Consider the following 20,298-nt stretch of genomic DNA (forward strand, 5'->3'; position numbering starts at 1 on the left):
AAGAGAGAACTTATGCTCCAAATTGATAGCGACGTGACCAGAAAGAGAAAGATACGAAACTTTTGCTACAACAATCCTTTTGTTAACTTACCCCAATGGCCTATTCAAACAAAGCGTCAGTTGTATTTTACAGTGCTGTTATACCATTATACTCCCTGAAAGATGAGAAATCAATGCGATGATAACATACGGCGTTAAAGAAAAGGAAACGGTGGAGTTCACTGTCCTCTTTCCTCAGACTCCGGGTCTTCTGAGGTATCATTTTTCTTCTAATGTTTCAGAACTCAATGTGCACATTTACAAGTGACCCTACATTTGTCACCCAGTCCACATGTATTTGCATTTTCCTTCATTTAAATGCTGAAATCTTATCTAATTCAAATCCCTAATGAAGGAATTGCCTGCAGCTGTATGTTAGGGGAATAGGGGCCAAATCAGATTCTTTGTTACAGTTTTAAAAAATCATACATGTATTAATTCAACATGCACATATATGAATGTATGTATTATGTACATATGTATGTACCTGTCATATATATGTATATATGCACATAGGCAGAAACTAGAGGACATTAGTCATGTGATATACATATATGTAACCTGAACCATTTTTACAGGATATTTACACATTCACACTGTGGGGGAGTTCTTAGGATGGTAGGCAGGCTTCTGAGTTCATGGTCATAAAAATGAGTATTCTTTTGAGTAATAGTTTTCATTGTTTATTTCCATTTCAGCTGGTATAAACACACACACACACACACACACACACACACACACAATCTATCTGTATACACACATGATATATATTAAGTGTAAAGTAGTCTCAGATACCTTTTTTGCAGGTACTATTCATCAAAATTTTGCAGTAAGGTCTGTTGACAAGTGAAAACCTTAAGCTATGGAATTCAAAACTATATAGTACATTTAGAAGAAATTCTGGAAAATGTCTTTTTTTCCTAATAACCTGGTCTTGTTTGTGCAGTGTCAAATGTGAGCTTCCAGAAGTACCTAAAAGCACAGGATGTATATTTACAATGAAGACACTCTTCCTGGCTTTGACTGTATGATAGTCTTATGAAAACAAAAGATGATAATGGGAGAGAGTTTTCTTCACATATTGCAATGTATTTTGATATACTTTTAAAAATTATTTTTTGTGTGCATATGCATTTATATTATTACACATATATACAATAGATTACCTATGGCAAGAAGAACTGTGACACAATCAGAAATTATATAAATATTACATTCTTACTGTATTATCTATTTATTTGTATTTGACAGCATCAAAAAAGACATCTTTCCTATCTTGGTGCATCTAAATTTCTAGATGTAAGTCAATCTTTATCACATATTGTTATTAACAACTTAGATATACATTTAAGATACACTGGCCTCAATATATCTCTCCTACTTATGTCGACATTGTAAGTCTCTACCGATGCTTTTTTCCTTACATGTTTTCTTTCCTTTTTTTTTTTAATTTAAAATTTTTTATATATTCACTTTACATCCCAGTCATAGACCCACCCCTCCTCACCTCCCCGTCCCATGCCCCTGCCTTTCCCATTGTCCCTCCCTATTCCTCAGAAAAGGAGACCCCCCTACTACCCACCCTCCTCAGATCATCATGGCGCATCTGGACTGAGCACATCCCCTTACTCTGTGGCCTGGAAAGGGTTTCCTGCCAGGAGGAAGTAATAAAAAAGCTGGCAAGAGAGTCTGTGCCAGAGAGAGCCCCCATTCCCTTAAATACAGGACTCACACGGAGTATAAGCTCCCCATTGGCTACATCTTTGTAGGAGGCCTATATACAGTCCATGCATGGTCCTTGCATGGTGTCTTAGTCTCAGCCAGCTCCTCTTGGGCCATGGTCAATTGGCTCTGTTGGTCTTCTTGTGAAGTTTCTGTCACATCCAGGTCCACTTCTCCTCCCCACGCCCCACTTTTAGACTCCCTATGCTTCACCCAGGGTTTGGCTGTGAGTCTCAGCATCTGTTTCAAGGCACTGCTGGGCAGAGCCTCTCAGAAGATGACTGCTTGACTTCTGTCTGCAAGCATAGTAAAGTACCATTAATAGTGTCAGGGGTTGACTCTCTCCCATGGGGTGTGTCTTGGTTTGGGCCAGGCAATGGTCGGACATTCCCTCAATCTCTGCTCTGTCTGCTCAATCTTTATCCCTGCACATCTTGTAGGTAGAGTGAATTTTGGGTCAAAGTTTTTGTGGGTGGGTTAGGATTCCCCTCCCTCTACTTGGATTCTAGTTAGTGGGTGACCTCCTCAGTTTCTATGGCACCTGCTATTAGGAGTCTCTGCTAGAGTCCTGCTATTGTCCTCCGAGGGGTCTAACCTGACTTATGTCTTCAGGTTGTACAAAGATGCCCTTGCCCACAGTTTCTCTTGTTCTCTACAGGCCTTTTGTCCTCTGCTCAAAGCTCTCCCCCGATCTGACCTAGAGCCTTGTATCTCTCTGTGTTTCCTCTCTTACCTTGTTCCTTCTCTTCAACCAATACCTCTGTTTATTCTATTTTCCCTTCTTAGTGAGATTTAAGCATCCTTCATTGGATCATCCTTGTTACTTATCTTCTTTGGGTCTGTGCATTGTAGTATGTGGCTAAAATCCACTTATAAGTGAGTACATACCATGTGTGTCTTTTTGGGTCTGGGTTAACTCACTCAGTATGATATTTTCTAGTTCTACCCATTTGCTTGACAATTTCATGATTTGTTTTTAATAGCTGAGCAGTATTCCACTATAAATGGACCACAGTTTCTTATCCATTCTTTGGTTGAGAGACATCTAGGTTGTTTCTAAATTCAGGCTATTATGAATAAATCTGCTACGTATATTATTGAGCAAGTGTCCTTGTTGTATGATGGAGCATCTTTTGGGTATATTTTTTTGCCAGTAATGTATTATTGCAACTTCTTAGGTACATAGAATTTGTCTGAGTTTTGTTTTGTTTTGGTTGGTTTTTTTTCTCCTTTATTAATTTATTCTTGTTACATCTCAATGGTTATCTCATCCCTTGTATCCTCCCATTCTTCCCTCCCTCCCATTTTCCCCTTATTCCCCTCCCCTATGACTGGTCCTGAGGGGGATTACCTCCCCCTGTATATGTTCATAGGGTATCAAGTCTCTTCTCGGTAACCTACTGTCCTTCCTCTGAGTGCCACCAGGTCTCCCCCTCCAGGGGACATGGTCAAAGGTGAGGCACCAGAGTATGTGAGAAAGTCATATCCCACTCTCCACTCTACTGTGGAGAGTGTTCTGTCCATTGTCTAGATCTGGGTAGGGGTTTAAGGTTTACAGCCTGTATTGTCCTTGGCTTGTGCCTTAGTTTGAGCGGGACTCCTGAGCCCAAATCTGCCTATCATAATGTTCTACTTGTAGGCTTCTAGGACCCTCTAGATCCTTCTACTTTGCCATTATCCCATTCTTCTCTCATCTAAAGTCCCACTAGAATACCCTCCCCTCTGTCTCAGTTTCCTGGTAAGTGAAGGCTTTCGTGGGACATGCCCCTTGGGCTAATATGCAGATATAATTGAATATATACCATTTGAGTCTTTCTGCTTCTGGGTTAACTCACTCATTATGATCATTTCTAGCTCAATCCATTTATCCACAAATTTTGGGAATTCCTTGTTTTTAATAGCTGAATAGTATTCCATAGTGTATATGTACCACAGTTTCTTTATCCATTCTTCTATTGAGGGACACTTAGGCTGTTTCCATGATCTGGCTATTATGAATAAGGCTGCTATGAACATGGTTGGGCAAATTTTCTTGTTGTGTGCTGGAGCATCTTCTGGGTATATTCCAAGGAGTGGAATAGCTGGGTCTTGAGGAAGCCCTATTCCCAGTTTTCTGAGATAGCACCAGATAGATTTCCAAAGTGGTTGTACTAGTCTGCATTCCCACCAGCAATGAAGGAGTGTTCCTCTCTCCCCACATCCTCGCCAGCATGTGGTGTCGCTTGAATTTTTGATCTTAGCCATTCTCATGGGTGAAAGATGGAATCTCAGAGTTGTTTTGGTTTGCATTTCCCTGATGATTAAGGAGGTTGAGCATTTCTTTAAGTGTTTCTCAGCCATTTGATATTCCTCTGTTGAGCTGCAAACCTCAGTCACTGCCGCTGGTGCCGCTGGAGCCGCTGGTGCAGCTGGTGCCACTGGTGACTCTGCTGTCTCTGCCACTGCTGCTCTGATCCGAGAAAGTCCGTGCTCCTCCCGTGTGCAAGGGCAAGCAGGTCCTCTGCACCCTGGTCCGTCCAAACCGTGGAGCACTTCTGCTGCCGTGGTGTGGGGACCTTGGTGTTCCTGGCTCAGAAATCTGTGCAATTCCCTGAATTGTTCACTGGAGCTTTCAAACACGATCCACACTGCTTGCCGCCATCTTGGATCTCTGCCCCTCTTTTGGTTGTTTTTTTATCTAAGATATTCTGATGTGTGTAAGTTGGAATCTCAGAGTAATTTTGATTTGCATTTCCCTAATGACTAAGAACATTGAGCATTTCTTTAAATGCTCCTTGGCCAATTGAAAATTCTCTGTTTAGCTCTGTACCCTGTTTTAATTGGGCTATTTTGTTTGTTTGTGTTTAATGTTTTGAGTTCTTTATATTTTTTTTATATTAGTCCTTTGTCTGATGTAGGATTGTTAAAGATCTATTCCCAATGTGCAGACTGTCCTTTGGTTCTGTTGACAATGTCCTTGGCCTTGCAGAAGATTTTCAGTTTCAAGAAGTCCCATTTATTAATTGTTGACTTTTATTTCATAATTTTTGGCAAAGGTCACTTGGTAAGATTGGAATTAGCTTGAGGCTTTGTAAAGCATGTGACATTTTTTAGACTTTACTTCTGCCAGATGTTAGTGACATAGAACTATTATTTGTAAACCTCCCCACTCCCTATATCATATACATTGTATGAAACACAGAGATATCTCAGTCAAGGGTTTGATTGTATTTCATCAGGAAATTTTCTTTTCTTGGTATTTTCTTTATCTTTCAATCAAAAATAAATCATTAATTACATAATATGATACAATAAATCATTTTAAATATGATACTGAAGACTATATTTTGTATTAGACTATTTCTTTTCTTTGTTTAAGTGAGATTATGGTTGCAGGAGGAACACTAATATAATCTATTTCATCTGATAACTTTAAAGGAAATGTTAAGTTATAAAATGATTTCAATATTGTATTTGTATGCTGTCTGTTTCATCCACACAATAATACATTTTGTATTATTGCAGACAATAATACAAAACTTTTTTCATTTTTTCTTTTGAACTGCATAGAAGTTTATATGTATTCGTGTAGATTTTGAACAACCCCAAATAACCTAGTTTCAAGTTTCTAAAGTGTAGTTAAAAATAAGGAATAAAAGGGGACATGATTTTTTCATGCTTTGAGAAATATGTTGAAAGAAATCTTTTCAGTTTTGTAGAACATAAAAATCAATACTTGATTTTGTTTTTTGCCAGTAATGTGTTCTTGCAACTTCTTAGGTACATAGAATTTGTCTGAGTTTTGTTTTGTTTTGGTTGTAGCCATTAAACTTTTAAAAATAATATATCACTTGATAGGCACTTTTTTGTTAAGCTAATAGTTTACAATGGTGACTTGTTTTTATACAATGTAGGACTGAAAAACAAGTCACTCTTTCAAAACAATCAGCCAATGGGATAAATGCTTATGGAGGCAACTTACAGTTCTGTGGAGTACTGTGCCGAAAAAAGAAACCTAATATTTTACATGAAAATATACATTTATTTAACTTATACTAATAAACAGTTTATAGTGCCAACAATTCTTTACAAAATATATGTCTGCTTTGATATATAAGGCAAGACATTGATTTTGTTCTTTTCACAATCATATATATGTTAACTCATCTCTTGAGATTGTGTGACAACATGCAAAGGAAAAAGTCCTGACTGTCACAGTATGGAGCTTCTAAATAGGGATTGGTGTAGAAATATTAGTCACTCATTTAGAAAACACCAAAAATACAACTATTTCAATTTAATGCTCAAATATTGTCTTATTGTTTAAAGCTAGCATTGGGTAAGGATTCAACAAAGTTTCTTTTTCTTAGCTATACCATTATCCCGTGTCTTAGCTTTTGTCTTGTAAAGTTCCGGAAGTAAGTATGTATTATTCCATTTCTACTGCCACCCAAGTGTCTCTATCTCGTACCAAAAGCATAGGTTTTTGTTAGAAGACATCAGCATTTTCCCAGGAAGCTTACCTCAGTGGAGATAAGCTAATTGAAGTTTGCTCCTCTCCAGTTGTGACTCACAACTTTGGTGATAGTTTATGGCAATTCAGTGAAGACAGCAGGGGGCTGTAAGGTGCTGTCCTGACACTGTTTCCTCAAGCACACTTTTTAATCAATTCATAAAGTCCAGAAGTGGCCAATGATGCCTTTTGATGTGTTTCAAATGCGGGAGGGGAACATTCATTCCAGGTTCTATGAATTGGATATTTTAAATGAAAAATATTAATTTTATTTACAGTATGGTGATAATAAGAGAAAAGGAGAACAGAGAGATTATTTATATTGTGAGTGCGTGGTGTGTATATTTAGTAGAAAAAAGGAGAAAAAACAAAGTATTACAAATGAAAGCATGATAAAGTAAGTGTGAAGAAAGCAAGAACCCTACTAGTGTTAGCAATTTGCTCAGACTTTTCTTCTGTAAGTGATGTTTAGCAAATGATTGCACTATTATTTTTATAAGAAAATTTACTTTTTTCAAGTGGGAAGTTGTTTGTTTTGCCTTCTTTTCTGTTTGTTTGTTTGTTTGGTTGTTTTTTTAATAACATCAGTCTGGTCTTTTTTTTGTAACTACTAAAAGGTATTGCATGCTCTAAATTTCAGAATAAGAATTTAAGTTATATTCATTTCAATAAAGAAATAGTTCCAATTTTGTTGAAGGAAAATGCATTGCTTCACTTAGAAAAGACAAAATATTAACAAACAAATAAATAAACAAGAAAGGAAAACACCTTCGCAAAGGGTACGGCAAGGGACCTGGGATTCAAATGATTCTTGTAAATATCAGAACCAGTGAGTGATAGCTTTGACCCATCAACCTCTGGAAAAGGTGGGAGATGACAAATCACTTTGAAAAGAACACTGAACTGAGTTCCTTGCAGCAAGCCAGGAAGTCTGGCATGCCATTCCTCCTACGAAGTGAGCACTGTAGGAACTGTTATTCCCCAGATATATATCATCTATGCAAAACAAAAAGTACCAATGCTTGCAAAATGATGACACATGGTAGAAAGGAGAGGGGTTGCTACTGAGAAACATACATCTCATCCTGCTTCTTTAGGAAATACACCTTAGCAGAAACAAGTGCTATGGGTTAGAGCATTCTGCTTCAAAGGACAAGCAAACACATAAAGAGCCCATAAAATCATCACCAGGGGATAAGTTATTATTGCAAATGAGAACTGAGAAAAGCCGGATAGTCATACTATAAATTTACAAAGTGACCGAAAAGGATGAAGGGAAAGAAATAATCAGATAAAACATTTTCTTTCTTTCTTTTTTAAAATATATTTTATTAATTTATTCATATTACATCTCAATTGTATCCCATTCCTTTTATCCTCCCATTCCTCCCTCCCTCCCATTTTCCCCTTACTCCCCTCCCCTATGACTGTGACTGAGGGGGACCTCCTCCCCCTGTATATGCTCATAGGGTATCAAGTCTCTTCTTGGTAGCTTGCTATCCTTCCTCTGGGTGCCACCAGGTCTCCCCATCCAGGGGACGTGGTCAAATATGGGGCACCAGAGTTCATGGGAAAGTCAGACCCCACTCTCCACTCAACTGTGGAGAATGTCCTGTCCATTGGCTAGATCTGTGTAGGGGCTCGAAGTTTACTGCACATATTGTCCTTGGCTGGTGCCATAGTTTGAGCAGGACCCCTGGGCCCAGAAGATAAAACATTTAGATATCCACTTAGAAATAAGTGGAATTTCTAGATTAAAAAATAATTAAATGTCTTAAATGTGAATGAGATAATAGTAGGTTTAAATAACTGGACTTTAGATTTGAGCCTATTGAGGGATACATATATTGAAAAAAAAAGAAACAAGGAATATTGGGAGATTTGAGAAATGAAGGAGTGAATTCAAGGTCCTTTGTTTTATTAATATTTGCAGAAGCAAAGAATTTAGACAGTGGCGAATATGCAATAGTTGAAAATGATTGATTGAGTATTCTCTAGAGTTAAAATGTTGAGTGCTCCTGATAGAGGATTACTCTGAAAAGCAATACCACTAAAAGCAAATTCCCACTCAGATACAGAGGCCAAGCATCAAAGGCAAAATGATACTGCAAATTGCTTGCAAAGGAACAGGAGGGGGTTTGTTTTTTAGTTTTTGTAAGTGTCAGGAAACATTGCAAAAAAAATGAGAACAAACAAAAAGAAAAATTCAGGCATAAAAGTTTGGGTTTACTTTACACAAAGGTTAACTGAAAATTCCCTCAAAAGACATTTTGGCAATAAAGGAAACGAGAGAAAAAGAATATAAAGTAGGTAGAAAATAATTGTACAATAGGAAATGAGTAGAAATGACAAGATGTTTTGTTGTTCAATTGCCAACACAAGTCTAAAATAAATGTATTGATAACTTTAATGAAAACAATTTAAAAAGTAATCATTAAATATTGCATTTCCAAAGCATAAACGATGGAAGTTGCATGATGATTTTACATCAGAAAAAAACAAAACAAAACAGTATAAGATATGAGGGAAGGTGATACACCCAGCAGTCTGCAGATCGAGGGGGAAATTATAAACAAAACAAAAATATGGCAAACTAGATAAGATAAATCAAAATTATAGAAACACACTTTCTATATCAATCACAGTAAATAAAACAATAATTCTAATTAGTAAAATAAAATATATAAATAAGAGGCCATAGATATTGGATAGGTAGTGAAGGGGTTTTGGACATGGGAAAAGATGGAGTGAATATGATCAAAATTGAAAAAAGTTCCCAAGGACTCATGAAAATTGAAAAAAAAAAAGGAAAAATAAAATGAAACATTTATAAAAATGCCCTAGCTTATAGAAACTAATTTACAATATCAATCATAGTAGATAAAACAATTCTTCTGATTTTAAGACAGAAAATTTGAGTCTGAATAACAATCTAGGTCTGTAAGAGAGTTTCAAACCTAAATGTCTATCATCAATAAAAGAGAAGTGCAGGAAATTGGATCACATTTCCATTGACAGATAGAATACATTTTGTTAGTTGAATGAAATGAGTTTATATATATGTACACCTGCAGACTAAGCTGGAGTATTAGCAAGGCATATATAACTCACTGCCTCAGCCATTAAAATTTCTGGTCTTCAAATGTCCTGTCTCTCACTTCTCAGGTCCTCAGCAGCCGTGCTCTATTTCCACACTTTTTTTTTTCTCTTGCCGTCTCCCTGTCAGTTATTCTGACACTCACAACTGACCTTCTTCATCAAGGATATCTCAGTATCTGGGTGCTTCTTATCTAAAATGTCCTCCTTCACATGACTTACTTCTTCATAGTGTTGATATCTTTGGTTAAACCACACTTAAGGCTCAGGGAACCTTGCAGAAGAGGGAGAAGACAGACTGTTAGCACCAGAGGAAGAGTGATTTTGCTGTAAGATGGCATCTCCTAGGAAGGTCAGAAGCGACACCCAGGATGATTCCCGACCCTAACAGCCTATCATAAGCTGAACAAGGACAACAGACATGCTAACATACATAAGGGGATAACCCAGGAAGTGTCAACTCTACACAAAGAATTACCCGGCAACTAAGGAATGCTCATGGAGGGATAAATGATCTTCCCCAGGGAAAAACACACTCATTGGTTGTTCAATATAGATAATAGCCATGAAAACATGCATACATTCTACAGACTAAGTAGGTTGTGCTTATGTTTTCAGGAATATATGTATGTAACAACAATTAATGAGGAAAGAGGCCATGGATTTGAAAAAAATCAAGGAGGATATCTAGGAGGTTTTTGAGCAGGGATCCTTAACCTAAATGTCACAACCCCTTTGGGGATCGAACAACCATCTTACAAGAGTTGCCTAGGGCCATCAGAAAACAGATATTTATGTTGTGATTCATATTAGTAGCAAAATTACAGTTATGAGGTAACAACAAAAATAATGTTATCGTTGGAGGTCCTTACAACATGAGTGACTGTATTAAAGGGTTACAGTATTAGGAAGGTCAAGAAGCACTGATTTAGAGGGAGGAAAGGGAGCCCAGAAATGATATAATTATATTATAACATCAAATTTAAGAGAAATAACTTTTAAAAATCAGCTCCTTGGAACAGTTGCGATCACATTCTAAGATACCATCTTGTATATTGCTATTATCTCTTTAACTGTAATACTTCCAAATCCAACAAGTGAGGAAAAAAAATCACTTTCTCTGTAAGTGTGGATGCTGAGAAATGATTTAGCTACTTTTAAAGAAATAGACGTTTTGAAAAACTCCAAATTCTATATAAATAAATTCATAAGTAGGATCATTACTGGGCAAAGGCAGTACGGGAAGGTCATGCATATTAGTGGTCCAGTGTATGTATATTGATATAGCCAGATGCTATTTCTTCTATTGGTGCACACTTCAGAACTGCTAGTGATCATTTACTCCATAGTCAGTCGTGTAGTGCATCTCAGTCAGAATAAATAAGACTGTGATGATGATGTCTTTAAGGCTTACTTACATCCATGTCTACTGGGCTGAATAAGACACTCTATTACAGGACATTATACAAACACTAGCAAACATACTTCTTAATATATTTTAATGTGGTCCATGTGGGGTTTTTAAAATGTGGACTGGTGTTTAAATTAATAAATAATCATGAATATGTTCTTTTTAAAAAAGATTTATATATTTATTTGTTTGTATACAGTGTTCTGTCTGTCTGACTGCCAGAAGAGGGCATCAGATCTCACCATAGATGGTTGTGAGCCACCATTTGGTTGCTGCGAATTGAACTAAGGACCTATGGAAGAGCAACCAGTACATTTAACCTCTGAACCATCTCTTCAGCCCTGGGAAATGTCCTTATTGCTGTGCTTTAATATAGCAAGGTTTAACAATAGTAATTACATTATTTAACATCAAATGTTCTACTATCGATGACGATGTTATTTAGTAGGATACATTTAAATTTTTTGAAATGAAAAATTTTAGTAGTCTATGAGGTGAGATAAAATATTACATATATATGTATGTATGTATGTACATATGCAGATATATATATAATTAGGAGTTGTGAATTTTAGTGATTATCTTTTCTTCTTGAATATATGGTTTAAATATGTTTCTCAAAATGTCTTAGTTGTCTACTATAGGCATATTGCTTTATAGGAATAAAGCTATTACAACATATAAACACATACTCTCTGTTAACAACACACACACACACACACAGAGAGAAAGAGAGAGAGAGAGAGAGAGAGAGAGAGAGAGAGAGAGAGAGAGAGAGAGAGAGAGAGAGAAGAACATGGAACTTACCTAATGTGAGTAGGAAAACTTGCCCAGTGATGTTTAAGTGCTTAGGGTTCATGTGATCCTACTGATGTCTAGGGGCAGACTGGACTCCGGGTGAGAGTGGTATGGAAAAATGGGGAATGGAAGGACCCAGAGCTTTCAGGAGCGCCACAAGGAGACCATCAAAGCTGGCAGATCTGGACCCGGAGTCCTGCACAAACTGCTGTAGCAACCAAGGACAATGCATGCAGTAAACCTAGACTCCCTGAACCTGTTTAGATCTAGCCAGTGTTCAGATCTAACTCATTTTCCACAGTTGTGGGAAGAGCAGGAATTGCCTCTGACATGAACTCTGGGCCCCCAATTTAATCATCTCTCCTTAGTGGGGAGGCCAGGTGGTACACAGAGAAAGGGGAAGCAGGCCCTCAAGATGAGACTTGATAGGCTGTGATCATATGGTGGGGGAGGGGGTCCCATTCTGTCTTAGACTTAGAGGAGGGAAATAGGGTGAAAGACAGTGGTAGGGTGGAAACAGGAAGATAAAAATGAGGGGATAACAATCAGGATGTATTCTGGATAAATTATAATGAGATAAAAGGAAAAAAGAAAAAGCAATTTAAGATCCTGCCCCAGTAACTTGGTAAGTGGGAGATCTTTATGACAACAAAACAACATTATTTTGAACAACAAGCAGCTATGAACACATACATCATGATCACTAGGAACAGAAAAAAATGCAGCCACAGTTATACCTTTCTTGATTGCAAATGAAGCTAAAGATTAAGACATTCACTTTGAGACCCAGGTGAAACTGAGTATTCATGTGACACAGTGATTCTCCGAGGCTGAGGACTGAGTTTCTGCAGAACTACAGCACTCTCCTCCCAAACCGCTAAGGTTTATCATAATACATGTATCGATCAATGCAGTGCCTTCCTCCATTACTTCATTCATTTTTCATTTATCTAGCTGCAGACTCCTTCGAAAAATAAATGGAGCAGCTTGGCAAGATTAAGGCAAATCAGCAAGGATTGATTATATCACACATTCTTCACAGTTAGAGAGCATCATAGGCTGGGCACTGGGGCTGGCAGAGATAAGCTGTGTTCTCTTCTCTTCACATAGATCGAAGGCTGGCACACACACAAACAGTTGAAGAAATGGGGTGAAAACCACTCTGAAAACAGGTGTACATGGTGCAGAAGAAGTCTAGTGAGATAAGAGACACATATTTTTATGGACTCAAGAGAAGGCTTCCAAAAAAAGGATATAACAATGTTTATACACTTAGAGTAAGGTAGCATAGTAAAGGCGAAGAATTTAAACTGAACCTGTTGCAACCGAGGAATCATGTAAAAATGAAATTCAGGCAACAGAGTAACACACTTATCAAAATAACCAGATCAACTCAGTTGTATAATTTTTTAGTATATTTTATGTAAATATTTTGGTCATTATTAAAATAGCCAATTTACTGTGTATTTTACTTTTTATAATATAATGATGAGTTTTATTAAAAATATTGCTATCTTCACAGGAAGGTGATACATGATAACTTCATTCATGGTAAGAAAAGGATTTTTTAAAAGTAATTAGAACTCATTTAACCACTTTTCTTTCTCCTGAGTACTGATTGTTTTTCAAATGCACAAAAATGTAGAACTAATTAGATTTTTCTTTACTTTTCACAATAATCTTTTTCTCCATGCCTGTCATGGAGATGACAGAAAATTGTTTGTAAAGACACTTAATTAAAAACAACTTAGATACCTATAATTTTGCCAACATTATCATCAGTATTATGTAAAATCTCACTCAGCCTAAGACATCTACTCAGAGAATAGAAAACCTGAATTGTCATATTATCACTGGGCATAGAGGAAGGGGTGGGGATAAATAAGATAGAATTTTTTGTCATCACCAGCCCTCATATTGACCTTGAGTTTATGGACTCACCATGTCCAACATCATAATAACCACAGGTGAAGCAAAGGGGGAAAAAAGCAATGATAACTCCCGCTGTGTATTTCATGGAGATGAAGGCTCAGTTAATGAGAAAATGTTAGTAAAACATTTTAAGCTCTTTGTAGAAAGACACTATATAAATACCAGGCAATATTATTCGTCATTTTAATGGGTTGGAGATGGAATTTTACTGCTTGAGAAAGATATCCTACTTGAGTTATGCTGCCTGTACATTGCTATATTTCCTTTGCTTTTATAGCTAAACACCAGTGAGTACCAGCGTGCTGTGCTTCCTTGTATTATCTATGAAGATTAGGGATGCAGCAACCTCAACCAACAACTCCACACTCACAGCTCCAGAGGGAGAGTTTGCTATTAAAAGGCTTTTGAATTCCGTGGCTATGGGCGATGTGTTGAGATGTTTTATTTATTATCGCTATGCACAAAATATAATCCCTGTAAAAAGAAAATAGCGAATGGGAGAATATAACCTTTCAGTCGGGTCAGTGGCTGTGGATATTTCCAGGGCAAAGATTCCTGTTGTAATAATTCAGGAGCACCACTCTCCTTGTTCTCTCCAGCAATAAAAGGCCAAGCAAATCAGTGCAAGTTCAACCGAAGAGCAAAGCTCTGGAGGATGAGAGCCTGCTCTTCGTTTCACAGGACCACAAAGAGTTAGAGTAGAGCCTGTTTACTATAGGCAATATGATGCATTTCTTGGCACCTAGATGCTGCCAGTCTCTGAAAAAGGTGAAACTTTCAGGTTTTAGTTTTTGTGATATGGGTTCAAGGTAGCACTGTTTCTTTCTTTCTTTCTTTCTTTTTTTTATCTAGCAAATATATGTATGTGAGCAGAATTGATAGAGAATAAAATGGGGTGAGTTTTTTTGCTGTTGTTGTATTTGGTGTGTGTGTGTGTGTGTGTGTGTGTGTGTGTGTGTGTGTGTGTGTGTGTGTGTGTGTGTGATGTGCATATGAGTGTAGGTGCCAACGGAGGCCAGTCGCATCAGCTGTTTTTGCAGGTGGTTATGAGCTGTGCCCCATGCGTGTTGGGAAGTGAACCACTGGTAATAACATCTTTACCCCTCAGTCATCTCTCCAGCCCCAAAGGTAAAATTTTTGTATTAAAATCAATCCTTCCTGTTAAGAGGCCCTACACTTCGTCAACCTCATTTGATTAATATCAGAAGCATACCAGCTAAGACATGAATTGGTTCCATGTTACATGTCTTTATGTTCCTCAGCATTTTGTACCAACTCCTTTCACACTGTAGTTGACCACATATCTCTCTCACTTGGATCAGGGGTTTCTTGTTTTCTGTTCTTTGTCTCTGCTTCTATCTTCATTGATAACTTGTCGTACCCGTATCAAAACCATCAGCCCTGCCTTGTGTAGTTTTGTTCTTCCTGATTCAAGAGAAAGTTTCACTCTGATTTCTGGGACTGATCCCAGATCACATGATCATACAAACTGAGAGTACAAACCTGATATTGTCATCCCTTTTCTCTATTTTCCTCACCTAGAATGACAAACTGGTAGTGCTGATGTGACTCCATCGATTTACTCATCGCCTCTTTTTATACTATGCTCTCTTTTGCCTGGAGCACTTTCCTACCTGTCCTGAGCTCCAGTCAGTCAGATATCTCTTTATGTCTTCCTTTGTGTCTGTCTCTCTCCTTTCTTCCCTCCCTCCCTTCCCCCATTCTTTTCCCACTCCCTCTCCCCATCCTTCCACTCACCCCACCTCCCTCTTCCCGTCTCTGTCTTTCTACTGTCGTTCCTTGATGTGTTTGATAGCAGAAGCTTCCTTCCTTCTGTCTGTTAGAAAATATCACATGACAGCGATGACAGCACCACGACACCGGGTTACCCTGAGTGTCAATACATAGACTTCTTTCTTCTGCTTTCACACCGTCATCCCTTTATCTTTTCCAGTAGATGATTTTTGACGCATAAATCACTGAAATTTTGAAATATGAGCTTCTCTGGGTTCGCCTTTTTTAAAATAAAAAAAAATCATGCTCACTGCTTAATATCGAGTGTATGGTGGGGGAATGCAGACCCAATGATCATAGCTACCTGTTCTTTCTTTCTGTCTTTCTGTCTGTCTTTCTTTCTTTCTTTCTTTCTTTCTTCTTTCTTTCTTTCTTTCTTTCTTTCTTTCTTTCTTTCTTTCTTTCTTTGTTTTTTAGGATTTCATAGTAGGCACAGCTGAGTTGGCAGAGAGAGGCAGTGAACATGGTTGGGACCTGAACCCCAGAAGAAAAAGTATACAGAACTTCTACAGAAACTATTAAAGTGTTTTTTAAGCAAAGGAAAGAGAGAGATAAAGAGGGAGACAGGAAAGGCTTACAGATTATCATCCCTCTTGAATATTTTTTCAGTTACAAAGAAGACTTTCTACCCTCAAGCAACCTTCTTTGAAGTCTGATTCTTTGTCTCTGTGTTGGTTATTTTTCCTCTCCCTCCCTCCCTCTCTCTCTCTCTCTCTCTCTCTCTCTCTCTCTCTCTCTCTCTCTCTCTCTCCTTTTGTGGGGCTAAAGTGAAACAATCTGTCTTTGCATCACTCCTGCTGTCTCTATCAGATAAGTGGCATTGAGGCAAATGTTATTATTTCTCTCACTATCTTCACCTTCAGTCTCCGGAGAATATCCGCTTAACCTCTCATTTCACCTCATAACTTGGACTGTTGTCTTCTATGACGTAATTATCTTATGAAGAAATAGCTTTAGCAAAGTTGTCCATGGCCTCGTACAAATGCAAAAGCTGTCCTGCTTATTGTACCCCACAGATAAATTCTAAACATAACATCCAACTTAGTTTTCAGAATTTTGCTCTGATTGATATTCTAGCTAAATATGATTTTTTGCTGTTCCCACAAATATACAAATATATATATTTTGTAGATTATGAACACTAATATCTTCCTGAACAAATCTATGTGTAAATGGCCTAACATAATTTGGATATAGAGACTCTAAAAGGATCATTAAAGGCTACTGTCATAAGATTAGGGTCCCAATCAAACACAAGTGGTGTCTCCTGGAAAAGAGAAAGACACTAGGGATGTCAGCAGGCAGCGGCATGTCGTACGAGAATGGAGAAGGAAGGCAGCTCTCAGAAAGCAGACAAACAGCTCAGATTTCTAGTTCCAGAACTGTGAGCCACACAATGTAGTATTTCCTTACAGTTAACCCTTAGAAGAGAAAGCCTAATTAAAAGATTACTGAAAGCTGGGAGGTGGTGGTCCATGCTTTTAACCCCAGCCATTGGGAGGAGGCAGAGGTAAATGGATCTCTGAGTTTGAGGCCAGCCTGGTCTACAGTGAGTTCCAGGGCAGTTAGGGCTTCACACACACACACATACACACACACACACACACACACACACACACAAACAAACAAAAAAACCCTGTAAGATTACTGAGCTTTTATTTTTTCTCTCTGTTTTCAGGAATATACCTCCTTTTTTAAGCAAGTGAATACCTGAGGAGTTTTTCCTAACTAATTTAAATGTGTTTTCTTGTGTGTGTGTTTCTGCTTATTTCTTCCACTCTTCCACGAAAGGTAGGTACCTCTTTGGTTATCATATGTTTTTTTTACTGACAGTATAAGTATAGTATTCTTTCTAGCCCATAGGAATTTCCATGCCCCATTTAAGAATTCAGTGTGAATACAGAAACCCCCCGAGCTACAACTGACCTGAAATCCTTCTTCCTGAGAACTAGCTCTCATGGTAATAAGAAGGCACTAAGCAGGTTTACAAAGGAGCGATGTGACCAACAATCCTATCCAACACTATGCCCATGACCTACACTGAGCAGCATGATGCAATAACTCTAAGTACCTCAGTAGTGATGTGAACTAACAGCTTTCTAATTAGATTTAGATTTCTAATAAGATTTAAAAAGGAAATCATGCCTGGTACTAGTAGGTACCTAGCCTACTAACCAGGGAGAGTCAAGTCACCGTTCTTGCAGGCTAACCTCCAGTCACCCTTTTACTAAGGCAGCATAATCCTCAACTACATTCCAAATATTTGTTGTTATACCCACAGAGAAGTGAAGGCTTCACCCCCATATTAAGGAAACTTCTCTTTACAACAGAGACATTAGAAGAAACCACAACCAAAAAAAATGCGGAATTGGGGAGCCCAGTTTCAATGGTTACATCTATGAAGCAGCTCCCACACCTAAGGCTTGGGGATCATTGTTGTAGAGAGGGCACAGAATGTAAGAGCCAGAAGATCTGGGTGAGTGTCTCCTAGGAGTGTCAGAAGCTACATCCATAATGTCCCACAATGAGACTGCCAAAACATGAGCTGAAAAATAGGTGTGCTAAGGTAGACAGGAAAAGACCATGGGACCCCAACTCTACACAAAGCTACATGGGTAACTAAGCAATGATAAGGGTGGGAGAAATAGTCTTCTGCAGGGGAAGATCACAGCTGATTACCACATACCAAATGGTCTGCAGCTCTGAAAACATATTGATAAGCAGCATTATACAAACTGAACAAGTTGTGTCTATAAATTTATATACATATGCATAGATACACATACATACAAATACACATACAATACCATAAAGTGATGATACCTAATAAAAAAAAAGCAGACCATGAATTTGAAAGAGAGCAAGGAAGGATATTTGGTAGGGTTTGCAAGAAGAAAATGAAAGGGGTAAATTATGTAATCATATTAGAACATTAAAACAAATATAATAAAAAGGGAATGAGCAATAAAAGATAGCTTATTCAAAGTTGAACAGGGAGTCAAAGAATCAAAACTATTAAAATTTAAGAAAGCTGAGCATTGAAGAACAAATCTGAGCAAATGGTACAATTAGGGATATCATTTTAATTTCATTTCCAAATTACCTCTAATCCAATTAGATAGTTAAAAAACTAGTTAAATTTCTGTTTTGATGTTTTATATATTCATTTATAATCTTGCTAATTTCATTTATGAGTATCAATAGTTTTTCTAGTGTCTTTAAGATCTTCGAAGCACCCACTCTAAATAAAGATTTGAATTTTCCCCTTGGTGCATTTTAGAACATAGATTTAGCTCGGTTTCTTCTCTAGTTGCATTGAAGAGAACAATCCTGGGATGCTGAGGGGATAGGAATGTACCCCTTACTGCAAGTGCAGACGTCTGATTTCTACCATTAGCTTTCATGATTTCTATATGTAATTTGTACATGAAATTTAATGAGTTCTCCTAGCCTAAAAATGTCTGTATTCTTTTCTAATGTTTACTTGCTCATAATATTAATCCCTATACATTTTGATAGATCTGTTTGATTACATTTTAGTAATGATCTTTTATTTTGGTGTTGTGAAGAATTTTACTGCTACATTTTAAAATGTGTCTGTTTGCTTCTGCTGTTCTGATTCCTCCTCCTTATAGAATGAGTGGAAAGATCTGTACTTTTATGTTTTCTGTAATAGTTTATATAGTAAGTTAGTGTTACTTTTTCCATAAATGTTAAAGGAAATTACTAAAAGAAGCAATCTGTACTTGAAATTCGTACCTGGAATAATTATTAGCTGGATGAATCAATTTTATACCTTCACATAGGTGTGTTCAGCCTTTTCTATTTATTCTTCAGTACCATGAAATTCTCCTATCAATTGAAGTTAAAAATAAATTGGAAGAAGATGCTTTTTATAAATTATTAACATTTAAATGCTTGTCAGATCTCTAATGAGTATTTCTTTTTAATCTTATTCACAGAAATGTTTTTCTCCTCTTGATAAATCAATTTGGATCATATTTAGTGTATTGATGTTTTTAAATAAGCTGTCTGTCTTAGTGATTTTTCTGTCATTTGTTTCCATAATTTCGATATTTGCCCTGAATTCTGGGGAAGTATTTCACACTTGTCTTTATATATATATATATATATATATATATATATATATATATATATATATATATATATATGTGTGTGTGTGTGTGTGTGTGTGTGTGTGTGTGTGTGTGTGTGTGTGTGTATACATATATATTCTTTTACCATTCCCTAGTCATTTTGTGTTAACTTGTTTTCTTTTGTTCAGAAGAACTTCCTTTATGATTTCTTAAATGGCATTTCTATTAGCCACGACTTCTTCCAAGTGTCTTATATGATTAAAGCCATGCACTTGCTCTCCTTACAATGGAAAGTATGGGAACACCCACAAGCCACAGATAAAAGACTGGGCTTTTAATGTCACTTGTAGTTGTTTCATATTAATGAATAATTTTTATTGTTGTTTGCCTTTGGTCATTTTCCATTTCCTAAAATCTTTCTTTGTATTACTTTCTACCATTTTTGTGTTTAGATTCTACAGACTGAAATTGCCTGTGTTCTTCATTCTGCCCTCAATAGTAGAATCCAAAAAAGTAAGTTTTAATAAATATTTATTTATTATTTTTACATACATGGATATTGTGTCTGCAGTGCTGACAGAGGCCTGATGAGGACATCAAATCCTCAAGGGGTGGAGACATACATGGTGGTGAACTCATGTGTGGGTGCTGGGAACTGAATCCTGGTCATCTAGAACAACAGCCAGTGATCTTAACCTCGGAGCCATTTTCCAGCTCCCCAAACAGGCTCTTTTTTATTAATACATTTACTTTTCAATGTTGTTGTAAATCATTTTTACTATCATTGTTCTGTTAGTGTATGTGTGCTCATGTGTGTGATTGCGAGTGTGTGTATGCTAAAGCAAATCTATGGAAGTCAAGGGGTGTCCTTAGGTGGTATTAGTCTTGTCTTGCACCTTTCTTGAGACAGGTTCTTT

General features: G+C 37.2%; 1 long non-coding RNA gene across 1 annotated transcript in view; it reads left to right on the plus strand.

Moving 5' to 3' along the window:
* Positions 1 to 19,874, plus strand: part of LOC311584742 — a 609,662-nt gene extending 589,788 nt beyond the window's left edge. The window contains exon 6 of the long non-coding RNA XR_014774990.1: positions 19,834 to 19,874. This is a non-coding gene — a long non-coding RNA (uncharacterized lncRNA). The remainder of the gene's footprint in view (positions 1 to 19,833) is intronic.
* The last annotated feature ends 424 nt before the right edge of the window (positions 19,875 to 20,298 follow it).

Source organism: Acomys minous (assembly GCF_964271855.1).
Source record: "Acomys minous genome assembly, chromosome: 15".
NCBI classification, from domain to species: Eukaryota; Metazoa; Chordata; class Mammalia; order Rodentia; family Muridae; genus Acomys; species Acomys minous.